Below are 15,323 nucleotides of genomic sequence, written 5' to 3'. Positions count from 1 at the left end.
TTTTTGCCTGAATCTTTTGTTTGTGTTCATTTTATATTTTCAACCATATTACAAGTTCTTTGCAGTTAGTATGGTTCAGCCCATTGACTTTTATTCTATTCCTAGTTTGTTTTTTCAAGTTTTGCTTATTTAAGTAATCTCTACACCCCGTGTGGGACTCAAACTCGCAGGCCCCAAGATCAAGAGTTGCATACTCTTCCAACCGAAATCCCTATTCCTAGTTTTGATACCTTCTAATACGATTATAAGCAAGATAGTCTCTCTGGATTTCAAATTACTACATTTCTATGGTTTATACATATTTTGTTCTTAAAATCATTTGATTTTTACTTTCCTCTGTCTTACATAGGGTTTGGGACTAGGCTATTAGTACAGCTCTAGGGAAATGAAAAAAGGGTGGGGTGATGATTTTTTTTAGAAGCCTATCATAGACCAGATAGCAACACCTCACACACACATGCATCAAATCCACATATATATACACATATGATATTACATATACAAATTAGGAATATATAAGCATAAGTGTGAGAAAGACAAAATTGATTCTCCTGAATATCAGAAAATAATTCTTGAATGAAATCTACAAAATGTTACTGGATGATAAGACTTCTGCTATATAATTGCCAAGGCTAACATATATTAATTTATAAATGTAGAGGTTATAAATAAAAGTCACAGAACACTATTATTTAAACTGGAAAAAAAAGTATTCTACGTCTTTCTGAAAAAATGATCACAGGAAAATAGATTATATGAAAAAGAATAATTCTGTTGCTAAATATTAAAGATATTCTAAAGCTAAAATAACAGAAACTCTTAATACTAGTACAAGAAATTGATGAAAACGGAACAGAACAGATCAGATCATTCAGGAATACATATAATATATTTTAATGTGTTAGGTGATCAAATATAATATGAGGTAATTGGTAATAGATGAACAAAGCAGTAGATGGTTATTTTGTCAACTAAACATTTGGGGAAAAATAATAAATTACCTCCCCATATAATGCTAATCAACAAAATTATTTTCAATGAATTAAAGAGCTAAAGGAAAATATAAACATTAAAAATTCTGGATAAAAACTTAGGTGGCTAGTTACATACACTTGGTGTGGGAGAGGCCTTAAGACTTCTGAAGAAGCCAGAAGGAAAAGATCAATGGATCCAACTACATAAAAATGTAAACTTCCACACCTAAAAAAAAAAGAAAAAGAAAAAAGAAAAAAAAATCACCTCAAAAACAGATTAAGTTGACAAAAACAAAGTTGAAGAAATTACCTATATTTTATGGAAAATAAATGACAGCTTTGCTAACTTGTTTTTCCATATCAATAAGAAAATATAAACAGAATCAGAAAAACAGTCAAAAGAAATAACTAAGCAACCAATCACAAAAGAAGAAATACAAATGGTTATCAGAAATAACAAATATTTAGTTTCTCTAGCAAAAAAAAAAAACAAATTTAAATAAACATTCTTCTATTTATATTTAGATTTTGCTATTGGAGATACTGTATGACCTTCTGCATAAAATAGAGAGATATATATCTATAACCCTAGGAATTCTCATACCTTTCCACACAGTGATTGTGAAAATAATTATGAGGCACTGGCTTAGAACTCATTTCCAAGGCATGGTGGTGGGAACAGTATGCCCAGGGTGCTGGCAATAAGGAGGGGCATTGTGTATAGAGAATTTATAACAATAATAAAGCTGACTAAAAGCTGGTTTGCTTTTATTATCACCATGCACAGGCAATTTGAAACAATATCAGTGATTTAAATACTCCTCCCCACCAAGCTGACTGCCTCTATGCCTAACCTTGGAATTCTACTATTCTAAGGAAATAAAATATTTGTGTGCAAAAATATTTGATGCATAATATTCATTACCCTATTCATTAATACTGGAAAAAACTATCCTAAATGCCTAATATTACAGGATTAGTAAAACATATCATATAATATTCATATTTCACAATCATTAAAAATGGTGGTGCTATTCTGTGTTTGTTCATCTATGTTGTATTATTAAATGAAATGAAATACAGAACAAAAATTCTACTAACAGTGCATTTTTAAATGCATTTATATTAAAAAGTTCTGAATAGTTTCAGTCACAGTCTTTACACAGTATTTACACAGACTTTAAGTGTATTTTTCTTATGGTGTAGGAGAGAGGTATCAGGAAGGATAAGTAAGATCTGTAACACCCGTTCTTCCCAACACACATACATGCACACACTCACATGCACATTTTTTACTATAGCAGTTGTGTTCAACTGGCTCAACTTGGCTGCACATTAGAATAGCCCCGGGGGCTTTTAAAATCCTAATACCCAGGATACATCCTTATCAATTAAATCAGAATCCCAGGTGGAAGAGGGGAGGGATGTGGCGTCAATATATTTTTTAAATTTTTTATTTATTTGACAGAGAGAGAGAGAGAGATCACAAGTAGGCAGAGAGGCAGGCAGAGAGGGGGAAACAGGCTCCCCACTGAGCAGAGAGCCCGATGTGGGGCTCGATTCCAGGACCCTGAGATCATGACCTGAGCTGAAGCAGGGGCTTAACCCACTGAGCAACCCAGACGCCCCTGGCATCAGTATTTTTAAAGATCCCCTGATGTGTCCAACATTCAGCTAAATTTAGAACCAATCAACTACTGTTGCTCACAGGTTGTCCTGGACCCGCCACAGTAGCGACCACTGGGAACTGGTTAGAAAGGCAGAATCTTGGGCCTGCTTCAGACCACAATCAACATTTTAACAAGACTCTCAGGTGATTTCATAGAAGTTCAAGAAGCACTGATGGGGGGCGGGGGGAGAAGCACTGATAGAGTACCTCTATTTCCCAGCTCTCCAATACACGATTTCATTGGAGGAGAGGCTTCTGATGATTCAAAAAAAAATATTGGATCTCTAAAGTTCTCTCAAAAAATTCTGTGATTCTTATTCATTTTGCCTTCCTTCATCTAGAAGTACATACAGATCATTTTTGCTAATCCATATTCCATAAGAAAATAAAGCAATTAGAAATTCATTGGAAACAGGTTTAGAATGTAATGCATCTCCTTGTTCTTGGGATGAACAAATTGCATCATGATATTTCTTTCTCTTTGGTCTAAGAGAAAAGAATTTTCCAGACTTTGAGCTCAATATTAACTTACTGGGTTGTCTTTTGCAGAGATATATTAGCCGAGTAATTTTATAAACTGAGCTTTAATAAATTTGCCAAGTCTCTAGGAATTAAATGATAATATCTCTTGTCCAGATCAAAAGAACAGCTGAGTCACCCATATATGTCATTCTAATCCCAGTGGTTGTATAAGTAACAAACTGCAAGTGTGTAAAGTTAATAAAAGAAAAAAAAATTGAAGCTTGGGGTGGAGTATTAAAGTGAGACAAACTTTTAAATTGAGAAAGCAATTGCCAAACAAAGTATTTTGGGTAGGGACTAAATTTACATAATGGAAATTCTAGGCAACCTGAATCAATGCAAATAACCCAATGCAATAACAACTTTATTAAGATAACAGCTATATACATATAGAAAATAAAGGCTTTTCCCTCAGCCATGAAATAGTATTCTCCTAATAGAAACCAGCATTACAAACTCACAGTAACAAGAAAATTGACTGATACACGATGTTTCTTGTGTTAACATAATAACACAAACTCAGTTTCTCAGCAGTTTCTGGTATAAACATCACTACTGTTCTGTATGATGGATAAAAGTTTAAATTGAATTCCATATCAAAATTTTGATTAGCATTCCAGAATTTTTAAAGAATTTTCTCTTCCCTTATTCATTGAACCTTCATCACAACTCTGTAATGAATTATTATCCCCATTTTAGAGATAGAGAAACTAAAAGTTGGGGGAGTTCTAGGTATTTTACCCAAAGACTAGGAAATTTCTGATTCAAAGGGATACACACAACCCCAATGTTTATAAAGGCATTATCCACAATACCCAAATTATGGAAACAGCCCAGTGACCATCAACTGATGAATGGATAAAAAAGATGTTTTATATATATATATACATATATATATATATATACATATATACATATATAATGGAACATTACTCAGCCATAAAAAGAATGAAATCTTGGCATTTACAATGACATGAAGCTAGAAAGTACTATGCTAAGCGAAATAAGTCCATCAGAGAAAGACAGTGAATACCATATGACTTCACTCACATGCATAATTTAAGAAACAATCAAAGGGGGAAATAGTGAGAGAGGCAAACTAATAAAGAGACTCAACTACAGAGAATAAACTGATAGTTACCAGAGGGGATGTGGAGAGGGCTGATGGGTGAAATAGGTAATAGGGATTAAGGGGCACACTTGTGATGAATACCAGGTGTTATATGGAAGTTTTGAATCACTATACTATACAGTTGAAACTAATATTACACTGTATGTTAACTAACTGGAATTTAAATACAAACTTAAAAAAAAAAAGTTGAGGAGTTACCTACCATATCCAAGACCACATGGATGTGGTGAAGTATATACTCAAACCTTGACTGTTCATTCTAAGTTTCTCCTGTATCTCAGCTTCTCAAGTAGTTTCATTCTATTTCTTTCAATATTTACTTTATTCATTGTGTTTTCTGAGACAACACAGACAACCATACATACACAACCACACCCTCACATGCACTCTTGGATAATCCTGGCCAAAATCCATGTCATAGGTAACTTGTTAAATATATACATTTATGAAGGTTGACATTTTTAGATTCAGCTGCACAACTCCACACAACTAAATATAATGGAATAGGATCTTTTTTTTGGTTTCATCCATTTTCTGAGAGTCAACATTAAATTCTACTTCTCATGCAGATTGTCCTTAGTCGCACTTGCCCAGATCAGCAAAAAAATAGTTAAAAAGAAAGTATTATTGATCATTTTGCAAGGTAAAATTAATTTTTAACTAAATTCTACCTTTTTTGAGATGTCATGCCACATCTCTTCATATGTGCCTGAACATCTACTGTTGCATACTTTGTTTCATTCTGAATGCTTTTTTTTTTTAGTTTTAAAAACTGTCTAGTATATTTTCATGGTACAACAGAACACCTGGGAAATTGATGTGTATGTATCTAGAAGGCAGGTTAGAGTTAGTTTACTTAAACATAATGGTCACAAAATTTCTTGTTTCGTTTTTCTTTTTTCTTAAGATTTTATTTATTTGAGAGAGAGAGAGAAAGAGATTGAGAGAATGAGTGGGAGGAGGGGCAGAGGGAGAAGCAGACTCCCTGCTGAGCAGGGAGCCGCATGATACCCCTAGGACCCTGGGATCATGAACTGGGCCAAAGGTAGATACTTAACTGACTGAGCCACCCAGGCACCCTCATGTTTCATTTTTCTTTTTCATTTTCTTTCTTTCTTTTTTTTTTTTATTTTTAAAGATTTTATTTAGTTCTTTGTCAGAGAGAGAGAGAGCACAAGCAGAGGGAGTGGTAGACAGAGGGAGAACCAGGCTCCCCACTTAGCAAGAGGCCCATATGGGACTAGATCCCAGGACCCTGGGATCATAACCTGAACCGAAGGCAGATGTTCAACTGACTGAGCCACCCAGGGATCCCTCATTTCATTTTTCTATAACTCATTTGGATTTACTTCTAATTTGTGAAGTTCACTTGATATGTCCCCTTGTGTGTCTGTGATACACATTTCCATGCATATCAAGGTAAAAGAGCATTTTGAGGAATTCTAATAAATCTTGATATTAATGTTCTTCTATTTAATAGTTTTATACTTAATATAATCTTCATAGAACTATGAAAATCAAAAGAAAAAGTAATTGGATATATACTTAAAATGAATGAATAATAGCACATACAATATGAAAGTTCAATACTCAATTCCAAATAATTTCCATTCTAAAGAATTCATAATTTCTCTAATCTCATTTTATTTTCATTCAGCCAAAAGCACAATTTCTAATATAAATAGGGATACCTTTGGCATAGTCTAATTATTAACATAGTATATTATGTCTTCCCTGTTCTTTGAAAGTAATTGTGGTCGCTGCACAATATAGAAGTGAAAATTAAGAAAACCCTTAATTAAAACTATTTGAATATTCAGATTTTTTCTTAACCATACATTTATTTAACTATACATTTATGCTGCTGATATGCATGTATCTGATTCAATTTCAGATCAAACTAAATTTTCAATCTAGCTCATGGAAAATAGATTAAATGTTTTCCCATGTATATTATTTTAGTTAGAAAATTATGTATTAACCAACTAAGTTTTAAAAGGAAAAGGTATTACATTTAAAGAAAATGCTAATTGTAACAAAAAGAAATTTATCTTTGTAGTAGTAATCTCCAAATATGGTCCCCTAATCCCTAATGGACTATTCACTCCCTTAAATATAAGCTGAAATTTCCTTGAGTATGGGCTGACACCACAATTTGCTTTTGCACTATCAAACACAGTGTAAGTGTTCCTGTGTTATTTCTGAGGTTACATCATAAAAAATTTTGTAGTTTACACCTAGATCTCTCTAAATGTTTGCTGTGGAGGATGCCAACCCCACCTTGTAAAAAGCCAAACTACCTTTGGTGAGGGAGCAGAAGTTGAGGACAAAGCACAAACTGACACACTGCAAGCTCCCCAGCTCCATCCTGGCTGGGATATATATTATATCCCTCCAGGAAGCTCTCAACTGTCTTAATGTCTTACTAGAGAAAAAACAACCTTAACCTGACAATGGCAAGGCATCCAGTATCCTGTGAGGCCTTAACATGTGAAAATCCTTTTGAAACCTCACTTTTCCTTACCTCCCCCAAATCCCAAGTATATAATCAGCCACCCCTCACAACCCTGGTGCAGCAGCTCTTTCTGCCCATGGGTCCTGTCCCCGTACTTTAATAAAACCATGTTTTTGCACCAAAAACCTCTCAAGAATTTCTTCTTGGACGTCGGCTCTGTACGTTACCTATATTCCCAATCCACATCACCTTGAAGTCACCATGCTGTGAAAAATCCAAAATGAGAGAGAGAATCAGAGACAGAGAGAGAGAGATGGTTGGCTAGCTCTCAGTTTTTTAAGGATCCAAATCCAAGCATCAGATAGGTCAGTAAAGACACCTCTTAGACATTTTAGTCCCAGGACATATCACATAGGGAAGAACCCAGAAATCAGGCAAACGGCTGTAACCAGGGCTCCAGATATCTGGCTCCAGTTGACTCATCCAATCATCTCTACCCACCAGGGCTCCAGTTATCTCAGGAGACAAGAAGGCTTGAGCCATTCTCACCATATTCTGATGTAATTTCTGACCCAATTCACAGAACTATAAGCATAATTGTTACAGAAATTGGTTTTAAAAGAAGGCCTCTGTGATTTCGACTCCAGGTTGTTTACTCTTCAGTGCAGACTGAGACCTATTAGCTCAAAATCCCTCTAGTGCCAAACACAAATTTTTACATATGCAATTGTCTTAGAAATAGCTTACACAAGCAGATTTTTGGCCATTTAAGGCCTGCCTGCTTTGTATATCCTGAGAAGCCTCACCCACCCTCTGCCAGCCATAGATAAAATAAGCCTGTGGTTCAAAGACACCAAGCTGCCACTGTTCTTCAGAGCCTTCTGACTCAAAGACTTTTCCCGTGCTGGTGATCAACATTACCTAGATCTCCTAGACAAGTAAACCCCCGCAGAAGCATCTGGACAGATTTTTGCTTTGAGGGATTTGCCCACATGCAAACCTGTCAAAACAGCCCAAGAAAGCATTTATAGGTTACTGTCACCTCATGATCATATACTATCCCTTGGATCAGTTCCCCAAATCCCTTAAAGCCCTACAATAATAAAATGACTTTCATTTTATGCAACTAAATTTTGGGGCTACTTGTTAGGCAGCAACATCAAATAATAGAAGCAACTTAAACCATTTCCCTGAGTCATTCAAAGCCAGCTGTAAAACAACTAACTGCCCTGATTTATAATGTGTTAAGATTATAATTATACCTTAATGCATAAAAACTATGCTCCAAGTTTAGATGGTAGAGTTCCTTAAATACTGTTATTTCTTATGGTCTATCAAATCCTTTAAAGAATGCTATGAGATGATAAAAAAGATTTAGTAAGAATAAGGAACAATTTTCACAATAGAAACTTCAACTCTTATTAATATGCAATATAAATTCAAAACCACAAGCAATCTTGTCTATCAAACACAAAAAGTTTTGGAAATAATCAACTGTTCCTAAATTGTTAGTATTAATGTTCCTTTTTAATTTGTTTTTATTGGGTTTTTGCCATCCATTAACATTCATGGGCAAATAAGTTGTAGCAAAAGTTTTCAGAAAACATTGAAGTAAAAAGAAAACCTGGAAAATTAATTTATTTTCTGCAAACTCAGAAATAAGAAATAACTTCTTTATAACCAAGAAAATTAACCTTCTTGAAAATTAGAAAGAGACTCTCATTATTGTTTTTTGGCACTGTAACACTCTGGTCCACTTGCCAAACACAGTGTTCTATGTTAGCACCATCTAAGAACAGTGATGTAGAATTATTCTATCACACATTTACTCTATGCAAAATAGAGCGAAGGAGAATTAAATAGTGAGCCCTCTATTTAATCTATTTGGCTAAATCACGTTGGAAGTTAAAAACATTTGCAAGCTGGTGTCTGAACACAGATCACAACTGAGCATATCTTCCCAGTTCCCAGATTAGGAATACACCACTAATTCACAGGTGACTGATGTATGCTTATGAGTCTACTCCTTACTCAGCTGTGGGAAAAAACATTCCACAGACCAGAGAAATTGAACAAACGAAATCTTGGTTTTACTTCTCACTTTACTACTTATAGTGTGACTTCAGGCAAATTTTATAACCAAACTGAGTCTTTGTCTACATGTTCATAAAATCACATTAATCTCAAATGGTCATTTTGAGGATGAGATACTATACATATAACTGTCTTATATTACATAACTTGCTATATAAGCAAGCTATTGTTTTCATGGACTATTTTAAGATCAGCACTGTTACATGAGTTTCAGGAAGAATATGATCTCTTTCTATTGTACTTATCAGGAATATACATCACATGACCTAACACTTTCAGGAAAAGTATGCAGGTTCTTGCTTTCATTATATTTAGCTATGCCACTAATTTGCCACTTACATGACATAATATAGTAAGATACACTGATTGGCAAAGAAACTGTAAATAAAATAGTCCTGTGATGCCCAGTTAGAAGCTTTAAAAGCAAAGAAAACAAAATTCATATGATATGAATTGCCACACCTAACCCCAAATATACAATTCCATTTAACTTGCAAATAATAATAATTAATTATAGTTTAACTTTATATCAATAAATCTTCTTAAAATCAATGTGGAAAAATTATTTTCTTCATTTTACAAATAAGGATATGGAGATATCAAGAAGGAAGAGAGTCAAGTCTCTAAACCCTCTTCAACTTCTCCCTTGATAAAAATTTTATTTCTACCTGTCAACTTTTGAAGGAAGGCACAGTTGGTTAGCTCTCATTTGACAAAGGAAACTGAACTCTTACTGGCCTCTGAAGGTCTGCCTCATCGGTGGCTTTCCCTACCACCACCCAGCAGAAACATTTGGATTACCTGTAGTTCTTGTCAAATTAGGCTAGCATCCAGGTCACTGGTACCTCATCTCACTTGGGCCTATGCCAAAGATGTAAAATTTGGTGCAGATGCCCACCTTAATGCTTTCAGGTATAGACCTTTTAGCTGATGCTGTAGCCATTACTATAGGGCCAAAGGGAAGAACAGCAATTACTGAACAGACTTGTGGAAGTCCCAAAGTAACAAAAGATGGTATGACTATTGCAAAGTCAACTAACTTAAAAGATAAATAAAAACATTGGTGTCAAACTTATTCAAAGATGTTGCCAGTAACACAAAGGAAGGGGCTGGGGATGGCATCACTATTACTGTCTTGGCATGCTCTATTGCCAAGGGAGGCTTTGAAAAGTTTAGCAAGGGTGCTGATCCTGTGGAAATCAGGAGAGATGTGCTATTTGTTGTTGATGTTGTAATTGTTCAACTTAAGGAGCAGTCTAAACCTGTGATGACCCCTGAGGAAATTGCTCAGGGTGCTAAGATTTCTGGTGACAAATTGGTAAAATCCTTTCTGATGTAATGAAAAAGTTTGGAAGTACGGGTGTCATAACATGAAAGGATGGAAAAACTAAATGATGAATTAGAAGTTATAGAAGGCATGAAGTTTGATCGAGGATATATTTCTCTTTATTAATGCATCAAAAGTTCAGAAATGTGAATTCCAAGATGCCTACGTTCTATTGAGTGAAAAGAAAATCCTAGTGTCCGGTACATTGTACCTGCTCTTGGAATTGCCAACACTCACTGTAAGCCCCTGGTCATAATCGCTGAAGATGTTGATGGGGAAGCTCTGAGTACACTCATTTTGAGAAAGCTAAAAGTTGATTTTTAGGCTGTAGCAGTGTAAGCTCCAGGTTTTGATGATAATAGAAAGAACAGGTTTAAAGACATGACTATTGCTACTGGTGGTGAAATGTGTGGAGAAGGATTGACTTTAAATCTTGAAGATGTTCAGCCTCATGACTTGGGAAAAGTTGGAGAGGTCATTGTGACAAAAGATGATGCCATGCTCTTAAAAGGAAAAGGTGAAAAGGCTCAAGTTGAAAACCATATTCAAGGAGTCATTGAGCAGTTAGACATCACAACTAGAAAATACGAAAAGCTGGGGGCACCTGGGTGGCTCAGTGGGTTAGGCCGCTGCCTTCGGCTCAGGTCATGATCTCAGGGTCCTGGGATCAAGTCCCGCATCGGGCTCTCTGCTCAGCGGGGAGCCTGCTTCCCTTCCTCTCTCCCTCTGCCTGCCTCTCTGCCTACTTGTGATCTCTCTCTCTCTGTCAAATAAATAAATAAATCTTTAAAAAAAAAAGTTTAAAAAATACGAAAAGCTGAAAGAATTTCTGGCAAAACTCTCAGGAATAGCTGTGCTTAAGTTTGGTGGGACAAGTGATGTTGAAGTGAATGAACAGAGTTACAGATGCCGTCAAAGCTACACAAGCTCCTGTTGAAGAAGGCAGTGGGGTTGTGTTCTGCTTTGGTGCTTTCCAGCCTTAGATTAAATAACTCCAACTAATGAAGATCAAAACATTGGTATAGAAATTACTAAGAGAACACTTAAAATTCCTGCAATGACCATTGCTAAGAATGCCTGTGTTGAAGGGTCACTGACGATTGAGAAAATTATACAGAGTTCCTCAGAAGTTGGTTATGATGCTATAGTTGGAGACTTTGTGAATATGGTAGAAAAGGAATCATTGATCCAACTAAGGTTGTCAGAACTCCTTTCTTGGATGCTGCTGGAGTGGCTTCTCTGTTAACAGCAGCAGAAGCTATAGTCCCTGAAATTCCTAAAGAGAAGGACCCAGGAATGGGCAGAATGGGAGGAATGGGAGGTTATATGAGAGGTGACATGTCCTGATTCCTAGAATAGTGCTTTACCCTTATTAATGAACTGTGAGAGGAAGCTCAAGGCTGAGCTCCTCAACAATAACTTCAGAGAAGTCAGCTGAAGGAAAGGACTAAAGAAAAGACTGGATGATGTTTTAAAAATCACTACAACTATCAGTTACTGGTTTCAGTTGACAGCATATAATGGTTGACTATTGTCACTGTCCATGCCTACAGATAATTTATTTTTTATTTTTTAATAAGACATTGGTATATTACAGATAACTGAATACAAGAGCCAGGTACCAAAATACTGCTTTCACCTTAAATCACAGAGGCATTTGTATTCTGTTAAAATCAGGATTTTGGTGCTTGCCATCACCAGATGAAAAGTTAAGAAGCACCTTTCTGTGGAGAGTTAAGAATAATTTTGTACAAAGTAGAGAAATATCCACTTATGTGAAAACCTTTGTGTAATAAAAATTTGTTTGAAAACAATGAAAAGGGGGACTGAAACTGAATTGAGGTGATGATTCTCATACGATGTTTAGAGATATTTGACTTTTTGGAAAGAACAAATGCTTACCTAAATTTATTAAATACTTATTGTGGAATGTCTAACATTACTGACAGTCTAGTGATGCACTTATATGTGTCAGCTGGCATGGCTCCTATACTAACAGGCTCAGAAGATCCTGGAAAACCAGGTCATTATGCATGATTGATGGGTTCCAACAAACAAGGCATGAAAAACAGAAGCCAAAAGAAGGTCAAACTGAGACTGGATAGTCAAAGGCACAAGATACAAACAAGTATCCTATGGTTAAAACACTAGTCTATCCAGGTAGAAAAGATCAGTTAAACTGGAATGGAGGGACAGAATGCTAGGCAAAGACAATGGCAATAATTTGTTTTGGTATGAAAAATAAAAGTATGAATTGAGAGGAACAGAAAGAAGGTACCAAAATGCCAGAAACAAGATGAAATTGAACAGATTATAGAGGTAAAAACAACATGTAAATCTATTTTATAAATTAAAAATCATTATAAACTGTAATTAGGTATTACTGGTGAGTTAAATTTCATAATATGGCCCCAAATTCATCTCAGCAATTTTTGAAAGCTCTCCCTTACTCCTTATTTACACTAATCCTTCCTTGCCCGAATTAGTTAACACTTACTTTACCAATTTTTCAATCTCCATACTAATCAAACCACTCCCATTCAGCTTGCAATCCTATGACCCTACTGTAACAATTCCTCATCAGGTCATCCATGACATTTATAAGTAATCTAAATCAGTGGGCAACTTTAGCCCTGATTTTACTTGAGTTTCTAGAATGCTAAACCCATCTGAGTACTCCATCTTTATTTCAACTTCTACATCACGTCCTCCTGGGATGTCCTCTATTTTCTGACTGCTCCTTCTCTTTTTTCTTTGCTGACTCAGTTTTCTCAAAACAATCCTGAAATGTCAAATGCCCTTCAAGGCATATTCTTCAATCCTTGCCTCTTTTCATTCTGTACATTCCTTGTACAGACACCCTTCCTTTGGTCTTCAGTTACGAGGCATATTTTTGTGACTTTTACATATAAATCTCTAGCAGGCTTCTCAGTTTCAGGTTGATATATCCAATTTACAGTGTTTTCACTTGCACGTTCTAGACATATCCTAAACAGCCAGTTGAGCCAAACTCCTGACCACCTTCCCAGTCTCTTCTTCTCCCACTGTTCGCTATTGAACAGCATGCTCCCCTATCCTTCAAGCCAGAGCAATACACCACTGAATAGCTAATAGCCAATACACCACTATATTTTGTTGATTTTAATTTATAAATTGTAAAGTTTCCATTTCTCTTTTCTATCTTTACTGAGTCCAGGTTACTATGGTCTATCATGTAGACATATTGCTAATAGCTTCCTGACTAGGGCTTCGCGAAACTTACTCTCTAAACTGAAGCAAAAGTATTTTTTCACTCTAACCAGGTATTTTCTCTGTTTAAATCTCTTGAGAAGGTTGAACATCTCTAATCTGGGTTACAGGGACCCAGGTGATCTGCTCCCCACGGCCATATCTAGCCTCTCACATCCACTGCATTTTGCTCTCCAGCCACACCACACTGTTTTCACTGTGTCACTATATCGTGCACTGTCCTGCCACAGCCTTTGTACAGCCTGTTCCTTCTGCTTCGTGTACTTTTCCCCATTCCTTGTCATTGCCTTAAATTAACTCCAACTTATCTTTAGATCTCAGCACCAGAGTCACTTCCTCAGAAAGTCTTCTTTGACCTATACCTTCTAGCGTCCCCCCAAAGAGTCAGGTGTCCTATATACTCTCATTATACCCTGAAACTTTTATACATAGCATCTGCCATGGTGTACAATTACAGAATTATTTATGTGATTACAAACCTGGAAGGAAGGGATGCTGCTGCTCTTTGATCACATTGCAAGCTCAATGCCATTATAGCAGTCATCACAGAGGAGGGGTTCAGCATTATTTGTTGAATGATTAAATGAATGGACTGAACTGCCTGGGTGAATACCTTTTCATCTTCTCAAGGCTCTAAGAAAGCTTCCTCAAACGAATGTTTCCTCCTCTGCACTCATAAGCAGCTCTGCTTATGTTAGTATCATATTTATCACATTGATGATTGTATCAACAATGATTTTCCAACACAGGTTATGAGTTCTTTAGATGCCTGAGGTTAGAAATCATGTCTTGTTCACTGTTGTATCCTGAGGCCTCTTGCAGTTCTGAGCATATCACAGCCACTCAGAAGCAGAAGGAACTGAAGTAGAGAAAAAGATGAATTCTGCTGGTTTTAAGATTTCAATTGGTCTTGCTTCAAGAATAAACCCATTTTCACACAGGAGGCAAAGCCAGGCATTACTGAGGAAAATTGCTTAATCTGCTCTATGTATTATAGATAATATCCTGAATCTGCTATCAGGCCCTGCCAAAACATGCTGAGCTCCTGAATAATTCAAAGCTTTCTTCTCCTGTTCCTTCTTCCTCTTCCTCTTCTCCTTCTTTTCCTTCTCCTTGCCCTCCTCTTTCTCCATTTATAAATACAATCTGAATATTAAAACTTCATTACCCTTTCATAAAAAAAACAAAATCCTTCATGATAATTTCATATTTTTTGAAAAAGGGTAGACTTTAAATACAAAATAAGTAGTTGGGCTTTTTTTTTTTTAATCATACAATTAAAATAAAGCATTAGTTTACAAAGCAGGTGATCAAGTTTTAAAGTTCACCATCCAGAGAGGCCTGGGTGGCTAAGACAGTTAAGTATCTGCCTTTGGCTTAGATCATGATCCCAGGGTCCTGGGATGGAGTCCCATATCTGGTTCCTTGCTCAACAGGGAGCCTCTTCTTCCCTCTACCTCCAGCTCCTCCTGCTTGCTCTTGCTCTCTCTCTCTCTTTCTCTGACAAATAAATAAAATCTTTAAAAGAAATAACGTTCATTATCCATAGATATGATGATAGAATTAAGAATGGATTTTATTTTTAAAGGGTTGATTATATTTATGAGTAATAAAATCTTAAATTTTTTTACTAAGACAAACTGGATGTAGTTAACCTTTAAAATTCATACTATAAAGAAAAACTGAGTCCTCTCATGACCTCTTTCTTGAGGCATTTGTTGTCAACATAATATTTCTCTAAGGAGTCACTGATTACCGCTCAGGTTCTCAATTTCTAGCTTAAGTGCTCTGCTAAATATAACAGATAAATACATTTAGGATTTTGTTTTAGTAACGGGCAATCTCTCACACAACTTAGGAAAAAATATGTGTCATTAGCTTGTTCCTTGACTTTCAAACCT

The 15,323-nt window shown here is 35.9% G+C and overlaps 1 pseudogene; it reads left to right on the top strand.

The window, feature by feature from the left end:
• The window catches only part of LOC122907455, an 84,762-nt pseudogene extending 73,242 nt beyond the window's left edge, over positions 1–11,520 (top strand).
• The last annotated feature ends 3,803 nt before the right edge of the window (positions 11,521–15,323 follow it).

The sequence above is a fragment of the Neovison vison genome, chromosome 5, assembly GCF_020171115.1.
Source record: "Neovison vison isolate M4711 chromosome 5, ASM_NN_V1, whole genome shotgun sequence".
In the NCBI taxonomy this organism is placed as follows: domain Eukaryota; kingdom Metazoa; phylum Chordata; class Mammalia; order Carnivora; family Mustelidae; genus Neogale; species Neogale vison.
This window is presented reverse-complemented; position numbering and strand designations above follow the sequence as displayed.